The 14,408-nt window shown below is 43.8% G+C and overlaps 1 protein-coding gene across 1 annotated transcript in view; it reads left to right on the top strand.

Annotated features, from left to right (window-relative positions):
• Positions 1-2,205: 2,205 nt before the first annotated feature.
• The window catches only part of Gprin3 (GPRIN family member 3), an 84,361-nt gene continuing 72,158 nt past the window's right edge, over positions 2,206-14,408 (top strand). The window contains exon 1 of the mRNA XM_028895263.2: positions 2,206-2,734. The gene's annotated coding sequence lies outside the window, so the exon portion shown is untranslated. The remainder of the gene's footprint in view (positions 2,735-14,408) is intronic.

Below are 14,408 nucleotides of genomic sequence, written 5' to 3'. Positions count from 1 at the left end.
GCCTTTGGAGGCAGAGCCAAGTTGATCTCTGTGAGGCTAGCCTGGTCTACAGAGTGAGATCCAGGACAGGCACCAAAACTACACAGAGAAACCCTGTCTTGAAAAACCAAAACCCAAAAACAAACAAACAAACAAAAAAATGAGCTCCTATCTATAAATGTCTTGAGTGTAAGAGCATTCAATCATGCTTATTATTTTGTCTGGTGTTTTGGTTTATCATTATTATGAAAACTTCCTCTTATAGGATAGGCATCATATTTGGTGTCTTAGGGTTTTCATTGCTGTGAAGAGACACCATGACCTTGGCAACATTTATAAATGCAAACATTTAATTGGGGTGGCTTGCTTATGGTTTCAGAGGTTCAGTCCATTATCATCATGGCAGAGAGCATGGCAGTATGAAGGTAGGCAGGCATGGTGCTGAAGAAGTAGGGGAGAGTCCTACATCTTTCAGGTAACAGGAAGTCAACTGAGACATTGGGTGGTATCTTGAGCATAGAAAACCTCAAAGCCCTCCCCTACAGTGACATACTTGCTTCAATAAGGCCATACCCACTCCAACAAAGCTATACCTCCTAATAGTACCAGTCCCTGTGAGATTATAGGGGCCAATGACACTCAAACCACTACACTTGGTTTTTGTTTGAGTTTGTAATGGCTTCATTTCTCTTACATCTGTGTGCTGTTGAGGACAGAAATGCGAGAACTTCTGTGTTGCTAAAGAAGGGATTCCAGCTGTATCAGGGTGATACTTAAGAATTACCTCAATGTCCAGCTTATCCAGAACAGTCTAAATCTTTTGCGTCCTGTCCTGACCATAACCCCTATATGTCCTCTGCATGACTTTGGAAGTATTTCTTGCCAGTACTCATTTGTTAATACCATTTCTTGAATGATTTTCACAGGAGTGCTTAAGTTGAAGGAACTTCCCAATAGTTTAAAACATCAGCACAAGGAAGGTCTAAGTGAAATTTAACAGATGCTGTGGGACTCGCTCTGTGCAATGGGAAAGCAGAATAGACCTTAGGGACCTGTGAAGGTATCTTTCGTATATTTCAGAAGAGATTTTGCTTATGCATTAACTGGGTGTGTATATGGTTGAAATAATTATGGGATTAAATAACTATGGGAAGCGATGGGTGTAGAAAAAGGGAATATGCAACCTATTTGTCAATCAAAATAGGGAACCACCCTTAGTATGCCCTTTAGTAACCACATCTTCCTTCTGTTGAACGTACAAGAGTAAGTCCAAACAATAATTAGGCTTTGAGAATCTCCCTCGTGTGGTCTGCTGTACTATCCATCTTGACAGAGTAGTCCTCTAGGACTCTGCACTGCCGCTTCCCTCTGAACAAAGTTATCTTGCTCTGTTTACAAATCAGTATGAGGCGAAGAACCTGGAAAGACCAGACCACACTCCAGCCGTTCTTGTGAGAAAGCTATTTCAGGAGCGGCCTGGGGTCACTGCAACATTTTCATTCCCTTCCTCCTTCAACCAAAGGGAGACTTGAGAACTGCCTTCCGCTTTTCTCAAGAGCCAAGATATAACTTCTGAAAATCCTTCTTAATCCACCTCCAGGAAGTATCTAAAACCAGCATTAAAGAAACGTATTTCAATTCCCTGGCCTGATGACAGAGACTGTTCGGCCTGAGCCAGGATTTTGTTTAAAACTCAGATCCTTGGACCAGGCTATATAGTCACCATCTCCACAGGATCCCCGGGGAAGCCCTGAGTAGCTGAAAGGCCATTTCTTTGAGGGACTGGAACCCCAGCCGCTGTTTACTACCCTAATCTCAAGCAAAGTTTCAAAACATGATGCACTAAAAGGAGTAACACCCCCTTAATAAGTAGTTGTGAGAATTATAGCTGCACGTTGTGCAAACAAATACTCAGTTATAATAGTTCTTGCGGTGTTATTTAGCACCATCTACAGCAGCCCACTAGACTGCACACTACCCATTCAGTGTTGCCACACCAGATCAGAGCGGGCTGTGTCCAAAGCCATCCAGACACTCGGGGGGAGGTATGAGGGGGAGGGACCCAAACGTTTTGCAGTGGCAATTCCAAATACTTAAGATGTTGTCCATTTTACCACACATATTAGACGCCTGTGGTCTGCTTGCTTTCAAATCACTGCATGTGGCTTTATAAGGAGCCACCTACTACACTACACCCAGACAGTGGGTATAGTTAATTGTAGGAGGGAGTAAGGAAGGGCCAGACTTCCTGCTGAGTGGCTCTGGGTCCTCAGTCCTCTTCCTTAATCTCCTTCTTAACTTTCCATCTGTCACTTGTCCACCTACAACAGAAGCTCAGCCATCTAGTCCTCTGAGCTTCCCCGGGGAAGTAAGCTTCCAGCGCTAGGGCCCCGGAGGGCCGGCTAGGGCGGAGCTCGGCTCGCAAGGAGCTGCAGCCCGGACTCGGCGGCTGGGGCCTGGCCACGGGGGCGCGCAGGGCTGGCGCGGATCTGCCTGCACGTGAACTCCACCTCCACGCTGGTTTGGCGCCAGCGGCCGGGCTGCTGGTCTCCGCCCCGCTCCAGCGCCGCCTCAGCTCTTGGCATAGTAATCTCAGTTCCTGATCGCGCAGAGAACTGCCTCCCGGCTGCAGGGGACCGCAGCATGTCCCCCAGCATCGGTGTGGCCGAGCCAGGGCTGGGAATACACGTGCGACTGGAAGCCTAGCACCGCGCAGGCAGGCAACGGCCCAGCCAGGGACAGCCCGCCGGAGCAGGTAAGCAACCCGCGGCCGGAAAGGAGCCGCCCCCGCGGCCACCTGGCCCAGTGGCCAGCCTTGGGACAGGAGCTGGCAACGTGCCCTGGGCTGGTGAAGGAGGAATTCGGTCCCACATTTTGTTCGTGGATTCTTTGCCTGTTGCTCATGTCCCCAGCCCATCCTGCTTCCCAGGCAGGGCCCTGTTCCCCGCAGGTGATGCATTTCTCTGCAAGGTTATTGCTCTCTTGAGCTCTGACCCAAAGGTAAAAGAGAGAAACCGCTTGCTGCTTCAGACCTGGGAATCTTAATGAGTAGGATATGCACACAGCAAATATGCGAAGAGGGGCGTGTGTGTGCGTGTGTATGTGTTTGGCATTTTTATTATTTTCCTATGATTATTTCCGGTAATGTTAAAAAAAATCCAGTCATATGCACTCTTCACAGGTTTACATGCGTGTATGTGTATGTATTTATTAATACATTTGCATACATGTTTATTCCTGAGATAGGAAGGGAGAGAAGAGGAAGGTTGGGCTGAGGCTGATAAAAAGGGAAGTCATTGTCGAGCATGTTCAGTGTCTAGAGGTGAACTTTGGAACCACAGTAAATCAAGGCAGCGACTAGAGGTGATAAACCCTTCTCTGGGTAGATTAGAGCAAAAGTCTGAGATGTTCATCCAGTACACAGCAAATCTTCTTGCTTCCCAGACAGATGGAAAAGGCAGTCGTAGGCAAGATTTTAAACAGTGGACAAAAGGGGAGGAGAGAGAGGAGACTTCGTTTTGGTAAGTAAATTAGGGTGGAGGGAAGGCAGGTCAGACTTCAGGGGCTTTGGAAGGGATGTTAAGAGAGATCACTGGTTGCATGTAGACAATTCAAGGTTAGGATGATTTGAGAGCAGCTGAGGAGGTGGGGGGGGGGAGGCAAAAGCCTGGAGTAGGTGGGGAGGAAGGGAGTGTTAGGTAGACGCCCAGCTAGCAGCCACCTTTTCTGAAGGTGTCTTTCTTCCGTTTTCACAGCACATTTGTTCAAGATCCGTAGGTCCATGCTTTCATTTTATTTTTTCATGGAATCTGGGTCATGGCAGAACCATAAGAAACTGAAGTGTGTACACCACCAGAAAGATTTGGAGAGAGGGTGATTAAGGCTTAGCTTCATGAAATATTTACACAGCTCTTGCGTGGGCTTTTGTTTGCTCTTGTTGGTACTTTTGCATATTTTACCTTGATAATGCTTTGGGCATACTTCTCCGGAAATAGTCTATTTTCCCAGTTATAGACTGGTCTTCCCCTCCCATTGTGTTCACCATTGGCCTGCCCTGAGGAACAGTTGCGGGAATAAAAATCCACGAGTCACAGTGCAAAGAAGACAGTCTTCTCTATTGCTTGCTCAAATGGCCAGAGTTTACACAGATAATGTTCATGGATGAAGAGTAAGGAAGAATTTTTTGTTTTTTTCCCCAAGTTTGTGGGGTGTGTGTGTGTGTGTGTGTGTGTGTGTGTGTGTGTGTGTTTAGTGGAGGGACTATACTGATCGTAAACAGGATCGTAACCACCACTGCTATCACCAGTCTAGACATTCTGTCACTGAAACAGAGCCAGGAACTCAAGGAGACACAGGTAGCCTGCTGCGGTGTGGTGAGGTGAGGGTCACCCAAACACCAAGCACTGTTGGGAACGTGGCACAGCACAGCATGGTGCACTCACAGGGTGGAGGGATAAAGTACAACCTAAATCAGGTCAACCACAGTTGGTGAGGAAGTGTACTTCCAGTAAGATGCCCTAAAATTTGAGTGTTTTGGTTGCCTCAAAGACTTTCCCAGCACAATTATTAGTTCCTGCAATTTTTTTTTCTTGATTATGCCTGAAATGTACTTAAAAGATGTATTTAACAGTGGTGGCGCACGCCTTTAATCCCAGCACTCGGGAGGCAGAGGCAGGAGGATCTCTGTGAGTTCGAGGCCAGCCTGGGCTACAGAGTGAGTTCCAGGACATGCACCAAAACTACATGGGAAACCCTGTCTCGAGATATCAAGAAAATAAAAAAAAATATATATATATAAAAATAAAGATAAAAGATGTATTTAGACAATGGGCTCCAAAAAGCCAGTTCATGCACCAGGGATAGATCCTATTCCTGCTGTAAGGGGACCCTCAAATAGACCAAGCTACACAACTGTCTCGCCCATGCAGAGGGCCCAGTCCAGTCCCATGCAGGCTCCACAGCTGTCGGTCCAAAGTTCATGAGTTTCCACTAGGTTGGTTCGCTTGTATCTGTAAGTTTCCCCATCATGGTCTTGATGCCCCTTCCTCTCTTCGACTGGACTTCTGGAGCTCAGCCTGGTGCTTGGCCGTGGCTCTCTGTATCTGTTAGTGGATGAAGGCTCTATGATGACAGTTACACCTTGCACATCCTTGATGCAGGGGGAGGAGCTTGGACCTGCCTCAGCTGAATATGCTGGGCTTTGCTGACTTCCCTTGGGAGGCCTTACCTTTTCGGAAGGGCTGGGGGTGGCCTGGGATGGGGGAAGATGAGGAGGAGCAGGAGGAGGGATGAAGGGGGAAATCTGTGATTGGTATATGGAATGAATAAAAAAATTAATAAAAAATAGATGTATTTAGAGACAACTATCCTTCACTGTTGGAGTTCTGTCACAAAATCTGCCACTTCTAGGGAAGCTGTTAAATATCAGTCATAGAATCACAAAATGATAGAATACTGGCTTCAGACAGAGAGGGCACAATTTTCATCACAGCTTGCACTGGGGCTTTCCATGATGGCTGCTTCCGCCCTCTACGCACTCACTCCTTCATTCAGCCAGCCAGTCACTTGCTCATCCATGCTGTCAACATGTTTTTTCTTGAACAAGGCGTGACCCTTGAGTGTGACATACAAGAATAAATAAGACACAGTCTGAGCTTACAGCACTTAATGAAGTGATGGATGACGATGGCCAGGGGGCTGTGGGAAGGGGCTTCAGTGGCCAGGTTGAGGAGGTGAGCAGCCTAAGGCAAGTTTCCCAGGAACCAGAACAATGAGAGCTGCTGCCCTGGTTTAGGGGAGAGGGAAGGCAATCATGTGAGTCCATAGAGGTAAAAGATGAGGAGAGAGAAGGCAGCAGCAGTCTATTGCAAGCTGAGCCCAGAAGGGCTTCTACCTCAGCCTTCAGGAAGCCCTTCCGTTTGGAGACAACGAATCCATTCATAGTGAGACTGTTCTAGACTGTGCTTACCCACACCTATATCCTCCAGAGAGCTACAAATCATAGTTAGCTTCATCTGCAATGGTTTGCTCAGAGGAGAGAAAGGTCCTTAAGTAAGCTATGGCTTTCTGTGTCCCGGCTGCTTCATCCCCAGGGTCTATCACCACTTTGCATGTTGTAAAAGTAAATGAAGGAGGAGAGATTGAGTGTATAGAAATGATTTTAGAGATGCAGGAAATCTTTCCTGTTTTCGTTTTAATTTGTGTTTATTTGCCTCTTTACTCATCTGTGTCGAGATACAGTCTTGCTCTGTAGCACAGGCTGCCCTTAAACTCACAATCCCCCTGCCTCAGCCTCTCAAGTTCGATGAAAGTAGATATGCACTATCACACCAAGCTTGGAAATCTTATTTTTATGATAACAGAGTTCTAAAGGGATAAAGGATGGATACTAGTGACTCCAGAAAGCATTTAAATATCTCAAATCACTCAGTAAAGCAAATGCAATAAACAGATAACAATTAACTCTGGAAAATGGATCGAAGAAATCCCAAAAGACACATAGAAGTTTTTGTTAATTGTAAGTGAGATAAATAGTTATATCAGTAAGTGACCTTCTAGACCTGGACTTTTCAAACCTCAGGCACAAAATGACCATGGAATCAGTTAAGTGAATGTGGTCAGCATTTTTGTTGTTGAATATACCTGGGAGTAGGATAATATATTAAGGCAGATGTAGCCCAGAGGACTTTTAAATAGTATGTTTGTATGTAGGTATGTAATGAACCACAATGTAAGTGCATACCTCCTACTCCCCGTGTCCTGAGTCGTCTGGGTGCTGCTGTGTTAGGTGACAGAGAGGCTTCTGGTTGCAAGATGCAGCCATTGCACTAAGATCCCCATCCAGGCTTTTATGCACAGCAGAGCTGCATCACTGAAAAGGCAGCAAACACCAAGGAACTGACCAAATGTGTCCACAGAAATTCCCTCAAGTGCAGAATTCATCTGAAAAGCTTCAGCAAGGAGTTGGAGCTTAAGTTAGTTTGCGGATGATAGTTGGATTCAAGTGGGTAGTGAGAAAAGGGTGGTATGTAGGCATGTGGAAGATAGATATTTACTATAGAGAAACCATCAACATGTGAATCATCTCCCAGTTGCCCATTTCTCACACCCTGCTCTCCATCCCCATGCCACTCTGCCTGGCAACAGCAACACTCACTAATGTAGCAAAACTCTGGAATACTACACACTGCTGTTAATGACAGCCTTCATGTTATTCCCAAGAACCTTGAACTTGTTCTCCCTACGGGTCTTCTGCTATATGTCATGTGCCCTACACCATTCCATTCCTCCCCACCTCCCTACAACTGCTGTCTTATTCTCTATTTCTGAATATAGAGCATTTTATGTTGTTGGTTATTTTGTAGCCTAAATTTATCATCTTAATACTTCAACTTTAGGGAAAATCTAGCTAGAATGGTCATTACAGCATGAATCTTTTCTTTCCTGCCATTTTTTCCCCTGTTGCAATCATTTCCTGGTTGGACCTAGATTCAGTTGAATATGATAATTGAACTGCTAACTATTGACAAGATGTACCAAAGTGTAGCATGACTCATTTCTCAGAACACAGCTACAATCACTGGAACAGAGAGGGCAGGGGGTGGTCAGGTGATTGTCAAGTTCAAAAAGCAAGCAGAATCCCCGGCCAGGAACCATCACTAAGCAGCCACAATTCCAAAAGGAAGCACACCATCGGCCATATTTTCTTTCCTTTGGTTTTTTTGTGTTATGACTATCATCTTAGTTTAATGTTTTAATATGTTTGTGTGAAATTCTTGGGTTGGCAAGATGGCCCAGTGGATAAAGACACATTCAGCTGAGCCTGATGACCTGTTCTATTCCCACATTTTGGAAGGAGAGAACCTCCAGGGAGTGCATCCCCTACCCCAGGTATATACTGAAGAAAAAAAGGAAGAAAAGAAGGGAAGAAGGGAGGGAGGAAAGAAGGAAGGAAGGGAGGAAGGAAGGAAAGGGTGATAAAAATTAAATTTTAAAAAGGGCAGTTAGTACCTGCATGTTCTGCTGTGGGTGGCCTAATGGTTATTGTGAGGAGAAAAAGTCACAGAAGAAAGGATTTGTGCCCCTGAAAGCTCATTGGCTTTCCCCCATCTCTTGCTGTCTCTGCTCTGGAATAAAACCACATCGTGATATTGACCCCTTCTGAATGAAGCTACGCCTTTACTCAGAACAACAGCACTAGGTCAGACAGATTCACCAGCATGAATTTGTTGATTTGGAGTCAAATATGAGAATTTCAGTGTTTTCCTACTCCATCCTGGACTCCATGCTCATCCTCCTTTCCTATAGTGGAATGTTTAGATTAGTAGTAATCTCAGAGTTTAGCATTTCATTCAGGTTTGGGACATTAATATTCGGAGCTGCATTTGAATTGAGGAGACATTCTTGAATTCCATGGGGGAAATGTCTATATAATCTTGCAGTTGAAATGACTTAGTGTGTTGAATGCCAATGAGATAATCACTCGCAACTTCTGGGCATGTGTTGGAGTTAACAACATAGTGATAGCATTCCACTGCTCAAATTTGTAATTAGGTTGTCTTATTTTGAAGCCAGCCATAGCTTAGGACCAGATCATTAATGGTAGGCAGTAATAACTGACCCATGGTCAGAGGGCTAAATGAAATGACCTCTTGCTTCCTAATCCCAAATCCAGAGGTGAAGCTTAGAAACCTGTAATCTATTTAAAGGTTCCCAAAAGATTCTGGTAGCCATGTTTTAGAGCATTATATAGTTACAGAGGAGTCCCTGTGAAGTCTGTAGCATATCTTCAGTCACATTAGGTTAGAGCTAGGTGCAGGGCCTGGTGGTGGTGGTGGTGGTGGTGGTGGTGGTGGTGGTGGTGGTGGCGGTGGTGGTGTGTGCTGTCAGATCCCCTCCTTGGAGGCAGAAGAGCCTAATAATGTAGTCTTTCCTTCCATATTGAGGGTGAGTAAAATATGCCTTTCTACATCAGAAGCTAAAATGGAATATGAACAAAAAAAAAAATTCCCTGTATTTTATTCAGTATCTCTCTCCTACAGAGCCACAATTCAGAATGAAAATCTGGAAGCCATGCCCAATTTTGCTGCATGAAGTTGTATGGTGTACTCACTAAGGGCAGTGTATGGGCAGAGGCGGTTATACTTCAGACCACCTCTGTCTCCAAGTCCAAGGTGTTAGTAAAACCGTGGGGATCAACTGGATGTTGTTTAGCACACCAGCTTCCATTCGGAATGTTTAATTCCTGGATCCTAAAGGGGATGCATACCACTCTTGCTACTGACAAGGAAGTTTGCTGTAGTCAGGATTCACAGCTGTGACACTTTCTGAACCAAGAAATCCATTCAAAAGAAAGTGGCAGCCAAGTCACAGGCATCTCTAGGACCTCCATCATATTGCTCAGTGAGGGGCAGCTGTCACAGGTCCAAGCCACCTTCAAAATTCACATTTGCATTTAGCAGTTTTCTGAGGAAAAAGAAAGATTTGGGGACGATACTTAAGCATGGATTGCAAACAGACCATTGAAGTGGGATATCTAGTTTTTGAAGATATAAGATGTTGATAGATTCTTGATTATTTCTCAAGGCTATTGATTATAAAACATATAAATGTTAAGTAAACATATCGTGTCAATGGGACGTTCTTTATAATGTATGCAAATTTGCTTAAGGGAGTAATCCTTCAGGGAGTAGAGTGCTTGTGTTAACTTTATTTTCTAAGTAATTGGAGCCTCTCCCTTTCAGAATGTGTGGACCATTCTGAAGTGTAATCTGCTCTGCCCATACACTCCCCTTAGTGAGTACACTATACAAATTCTTCACGAGACAGAATTTGGCATTGCTTCCAGAATTTCATTCTGAGTAGTGGCTCTGTAGGAGAGAGATACTGAATAAAATAGAAACGTCTTGTTATCCCCATTTTATGTTAGCCTGTGATAAGGGTGTGCTTTCTCATGATAAGCTTTTGTAAATTGTTAAAAAATGCAAGCCCTGTTCATTGTGAGTTCCACTTTGTTCAGATTTGGTCTGTGTCTTTGCTGTATGGCGTTTAGAAATAAATGCTCATTTCTTCTAAGTCAGTTTCTCAGTGTACTCAATCATAGGTTGAAACTCTGCTATTTCCAAAAACCCTCCTTGATTCTTGAGCACTGTGTATGAAATTGTTGAATATATAGCATGAATGTTTGACATGTGCTTAGTACATCATTAGTTAAGAATGCCCTTTTAAAAAACACTTCTATAAATTATTTCTCCTTAAAAATGAAAATCAAAATGAAGTAAATAGAGTTTTAAGTGGAGGTTGGTTTTGTTTTCATGTGGAACATTTTCTGAAAGCAGTCAGAGAACAGAAACCTGTCAGGTAGGGGCTAGAGGCTGAGGTCTGAGTAGGGGTGTGAAATGGCTTTGCAATTTCCACCACCTCGGCATGATTTCTTGTCTTTACATTGATTCTTAGAACAGATGAAGGCATCCCAGAGATCTTCACTGCATGGGCCTCAGGTTTGCTGACATAGGTACCAGCTTAGAAACTGAAACCCATCAATCTGCAGGCCAGCAAAAGCATCTTAGCCTGCAGGTATTTGCTTTTCATTAAGTCAACATTCAAAGATGAGCTCTATTATAAAAACATGAAACACTGGCCCATGCTCTCTGGGTTGGCACAAAGCAGCTGCATGTGCTACCTGCAGTAACTTTCTTACATGTAGTCTCCGTCCGTCCCCCCCCCCCCCCCCGTTGTCCCTCCAACCTTGAGGTTTCCTGTAAGTCACATGTACTCAACCTTTCCACTTTATTCTGAAATACACTTAGGACTCCTAGGTATGGATCTTGGAACTCTGCACTAGGTGTTCCAAAGGTACCATAGAACTCTAAAATTCCATGTCTCAGCTAACTTTCATAAACTGGTGAGCTTAAAAAGTTTCCATCTTCAAAAATATGTAGATTATATAAAAGCTTAATAAATGAAAATTGAGTTGACCTTGTCTGTTAGTAGGAGTAGAAGAGATTTATTTTTCATTTGATTGGTCGACTGCTTGTTTTTAAGGCTTTTGAAATTGAAATCATTATCAGTTTTTACAATAATTTATTTGTTCTTCCTCTGAAAGAGCCATGACTAGGATTTTATCCTGAATTGCTTTACATAATTTTAAATGCATCATATGTTTACATACAGCATCATATGTTTATATGCCATATTTGCATAGCCTTCTGAAAGCACAGAGCAAATCCTAGCCTTTGGAGTAGGGGTACTTGAGTTAATCTTCCAAGAGTAGCATTGGTGCATGCATATCCCAGTTCCTGGCTGGGTCTTGTGAGCTGAGCTATGTTCTCTAAGATGACAGTTGGCTGTGCATATAGCCCTTGTCTGAAACTAACCACTAGTGCAGTTGCCACTGGACAGCAGAACCGTGCTGTGGATATGGATAGGATTGAGATGACTTTGTCAGGATTGATGAATTTGTGTTACAAATAAAGACAGATGCCCCTTTGCTTATTTTGTTTGTTTTTGTTTTTACAACAAGGTCTCCAGTATCCCAGGCTGGTCTCTAACTGGGTGTATAGTTAGTTGGAGATGACCTTGAACTTCTGATCCTTCTGCCCCTACATCCAGAATGTTGGGTTGCATATACTTCCCTGACCAGATTTTCTGTGGTGATGGGAATCAAATCCAGGACTTTGTTCTCCTTAGGCACTCTGCTGACTAAAATGCACCTCTTTGAGACAACAGGATGCTAACTTCAGACCAGTCTTTTAGTAGCAGAAGCTGCCTCAATAGCTCTGAAGTCTCTCACCCTTTCTCCACTTTCCTTCCTTGTGAGCACTTCACAAGCCACCCCCACATCAGACCTCCTACCTTACTTCTAAAAACATCCCCTCATCTAATTATTAATCCTAAAAGTGTCGGTGCTTTGGCAACTTCATGCCAAGAAGACAGTGCTGAGAATAGTATCCTTTGAAGGGAATAGAGGACGCGGTACCACATCCACTCTGGGCTCTCTGGAGAAGTAGCATTTCCTTGTAGCATAAGAAGTGTGTAACTGTAGGTGCCATGCCCTCTGAGATGTATTGATAGCATGTAGGCTCATAATCAATAAAATTCTTCAGAGATTTTTTTCTTAGTAAAGGTAATATAAGTTCAATATTTTTGTTAAGAAACTGATCTGTAGATCTACTGATTATTTTGATATTTGAAACTGCAGTGGTGGCTGATCAAAAGACTGCCCCTGTAATAATGTAAGACAGGATGGGTGAGGGATATGTCAGTTCCTTGTGCTTTATAGATTAAAGAAAAGCATTGCTTGGTTTATTCGGGAGCGAACTTTTGAAATGTGGCTGGGGGAGGTCCTGAATGGAGGAAATGCAATTCATTGGTCATTAGTCAAAGCAGATTGAGCCTGTGCTATGTGCTAGGGATCCAGAGTTGAAGGAAATTGTCTAAGCTTTTAAATAATCCCCAGACTCCGGGAATACTGTAACTGATTCATCAAAGTTACAACGGGCTGTTTTCCTGGCCAACATCTCAGGAATTCCCCTGGTAGCCTGACAACAAGCATGCTCCTCTGCACCCTGTATCTCTTCCTTCCTGTGGGCACTGGCAGTTAAGTTCAGCTTCTGCGCATCCTCGTAGTTTCATCGCATGCCACGTTCCTTTCTTCCCTGGTAGGTCAACCTGAAAACTAGAAGTAATTCTCAATCTAATCCTAATGCTTCAGGAAATAAAACCTCAGACACACATGTCTTAACTGTATGTCAAAGTGATTCTATGACCGTTAAAAGCAAGAAACATGGCAAAGTGAGAGCCATGAGGCAGACAGAAGAAAAACCTTCCAGTTTCTACTGGTGGCTAGCGTTAGCACAGGAAAACTCTTCCATGTGAATTTGTCACAACTTCGGTAAAACTTCAAGAAATTAACTAGAAATAAGATAAACAAGGGTGATATTATTACAGAAATCATTTTATCATCAACATAACATAACAGATGTTAGAAATGGTTCATTATTCTGATAAACCGTATTTGCTAGAATGGCTGGTGATGCCCCAGTAAATGTTCAGAGTGTTTAGTGACCATTGGTTTGGATAGCTGCTTAGACTTGGGGACAATCTCTGTCCTAGGGCCTCACTAGTGGGGCTGCCCTTCCAGAATGCTGGAAATGTCCAGCTGTTTCCAGAGCTGCTCTTTAAAATGCCCGGCACCCTCTTGTATTGCACCTCACCCCCGCCCCCATCTGGTGCTACCTGTCATTCCTCTGTGAGTCTTGTCTCCAGGCCACAAACCTGGTAACTGAAGGACGAACACACACCTCTGGCCCCTGCAATTTTCCTAGGGTGATTGTTCCCATGTCTAACTGAGGGGGAGGTGTCCTTGCTTTATCACCCAAAAGGCAAGAGAGAAAGAAGGCTAAAGGGCAGGGTGCCACTTCTGCAGTGAAAGAGCAGCCGGACCTGTGGGGGAGATGAGGGATAGAGTGAAGAATGAGCAGGAGCTGAAAGGGACCTTGCAGGCACCCAGCAATGTTGGCTCCAGGCAGTAGGAGAACTCTGGTGAGTTATATTTTGTCCGTCTACTTTGTAAAAAATGGACAACATGGATTACAACTCACACAACTCTCAAAATGTTCTCCCTGACTCCCTGTTCATGTCATTCTACTGAACCCCTTTCTCATGAAAGGTAGAAGGTTGTATTGTTATTCCCCCATTTTAAAAATGAGGAAACAGGTTCCATAAACTATCCTGGAGAGAGCGCTGTACGTTCAGAGTCACCCAGCCAGAAAGCTAGCTTCCTTCCCCATGGCATGCAGAGCTGTCCCTCAGAAATCATCAATAGGAAGGACTAACCAGGGTGTTATGGACAGATTTCTTCCCACTTGGATTTCATTTCATGATACATGAACAGTAAATATGAAAACTTCTGAAATAGTTGTAAGACATATTTTTTAATAAATGGATAAGTTCCAGGACAAGCCTTTTTAGTCTGTAAATCATTGTATAGGCAATAAAACCAGCAAACATGACTTTATCAGAATATCCAGGTAACACATATGTTCAGCAAACAACATTTCTTTGTTTCTCAAAAGCAAAATTAAGTGCATTCTCTAAAGTCACGTGCACAGGCCAGACACACATGTGCGCAAGCACATGAACATTCACGTGCACAGAAAGAAAAAGCCAGGCCTGTGTTTTGTTGAACTTGCTGTGGACTTTGGACTTAGGAACTATTTATAGAACTGGTGTTTCTGAGATTGATCTTTTAATCTTAGGCGTTCATTACTCAGAAATGTTAAGCAATGCCCTATGATAGCTTAGAGCTAGTGTTCTACGTGAAAACTGAAGGCGGAAAAAAGAAAAATTTATGCACAGGAGGCTAGAGAGAGTCTTTAAACTCTAATGCCAGGCAAATACTAAAGGTCTTCTGTATTGTTCTTTGTGGC

The sequence above is a fragment of the Peromyscus leucopus genome, chromosome 3, assembly GCF_004664715.2.
Source record: "Peromyscus leucopus breed LL Stock chromosome 3, UCI_PerLeu_2.1, whole genome shotgun sequence".
NCBI lineage: Eukaryota > Metazoa > Chordata > Mammalia > Rodentia > Cricetidae > Peromyscus > Peromyscus leucopus.
This window is presented reverse-complemented; position numbering and strand designations above follow the sequence as displayed.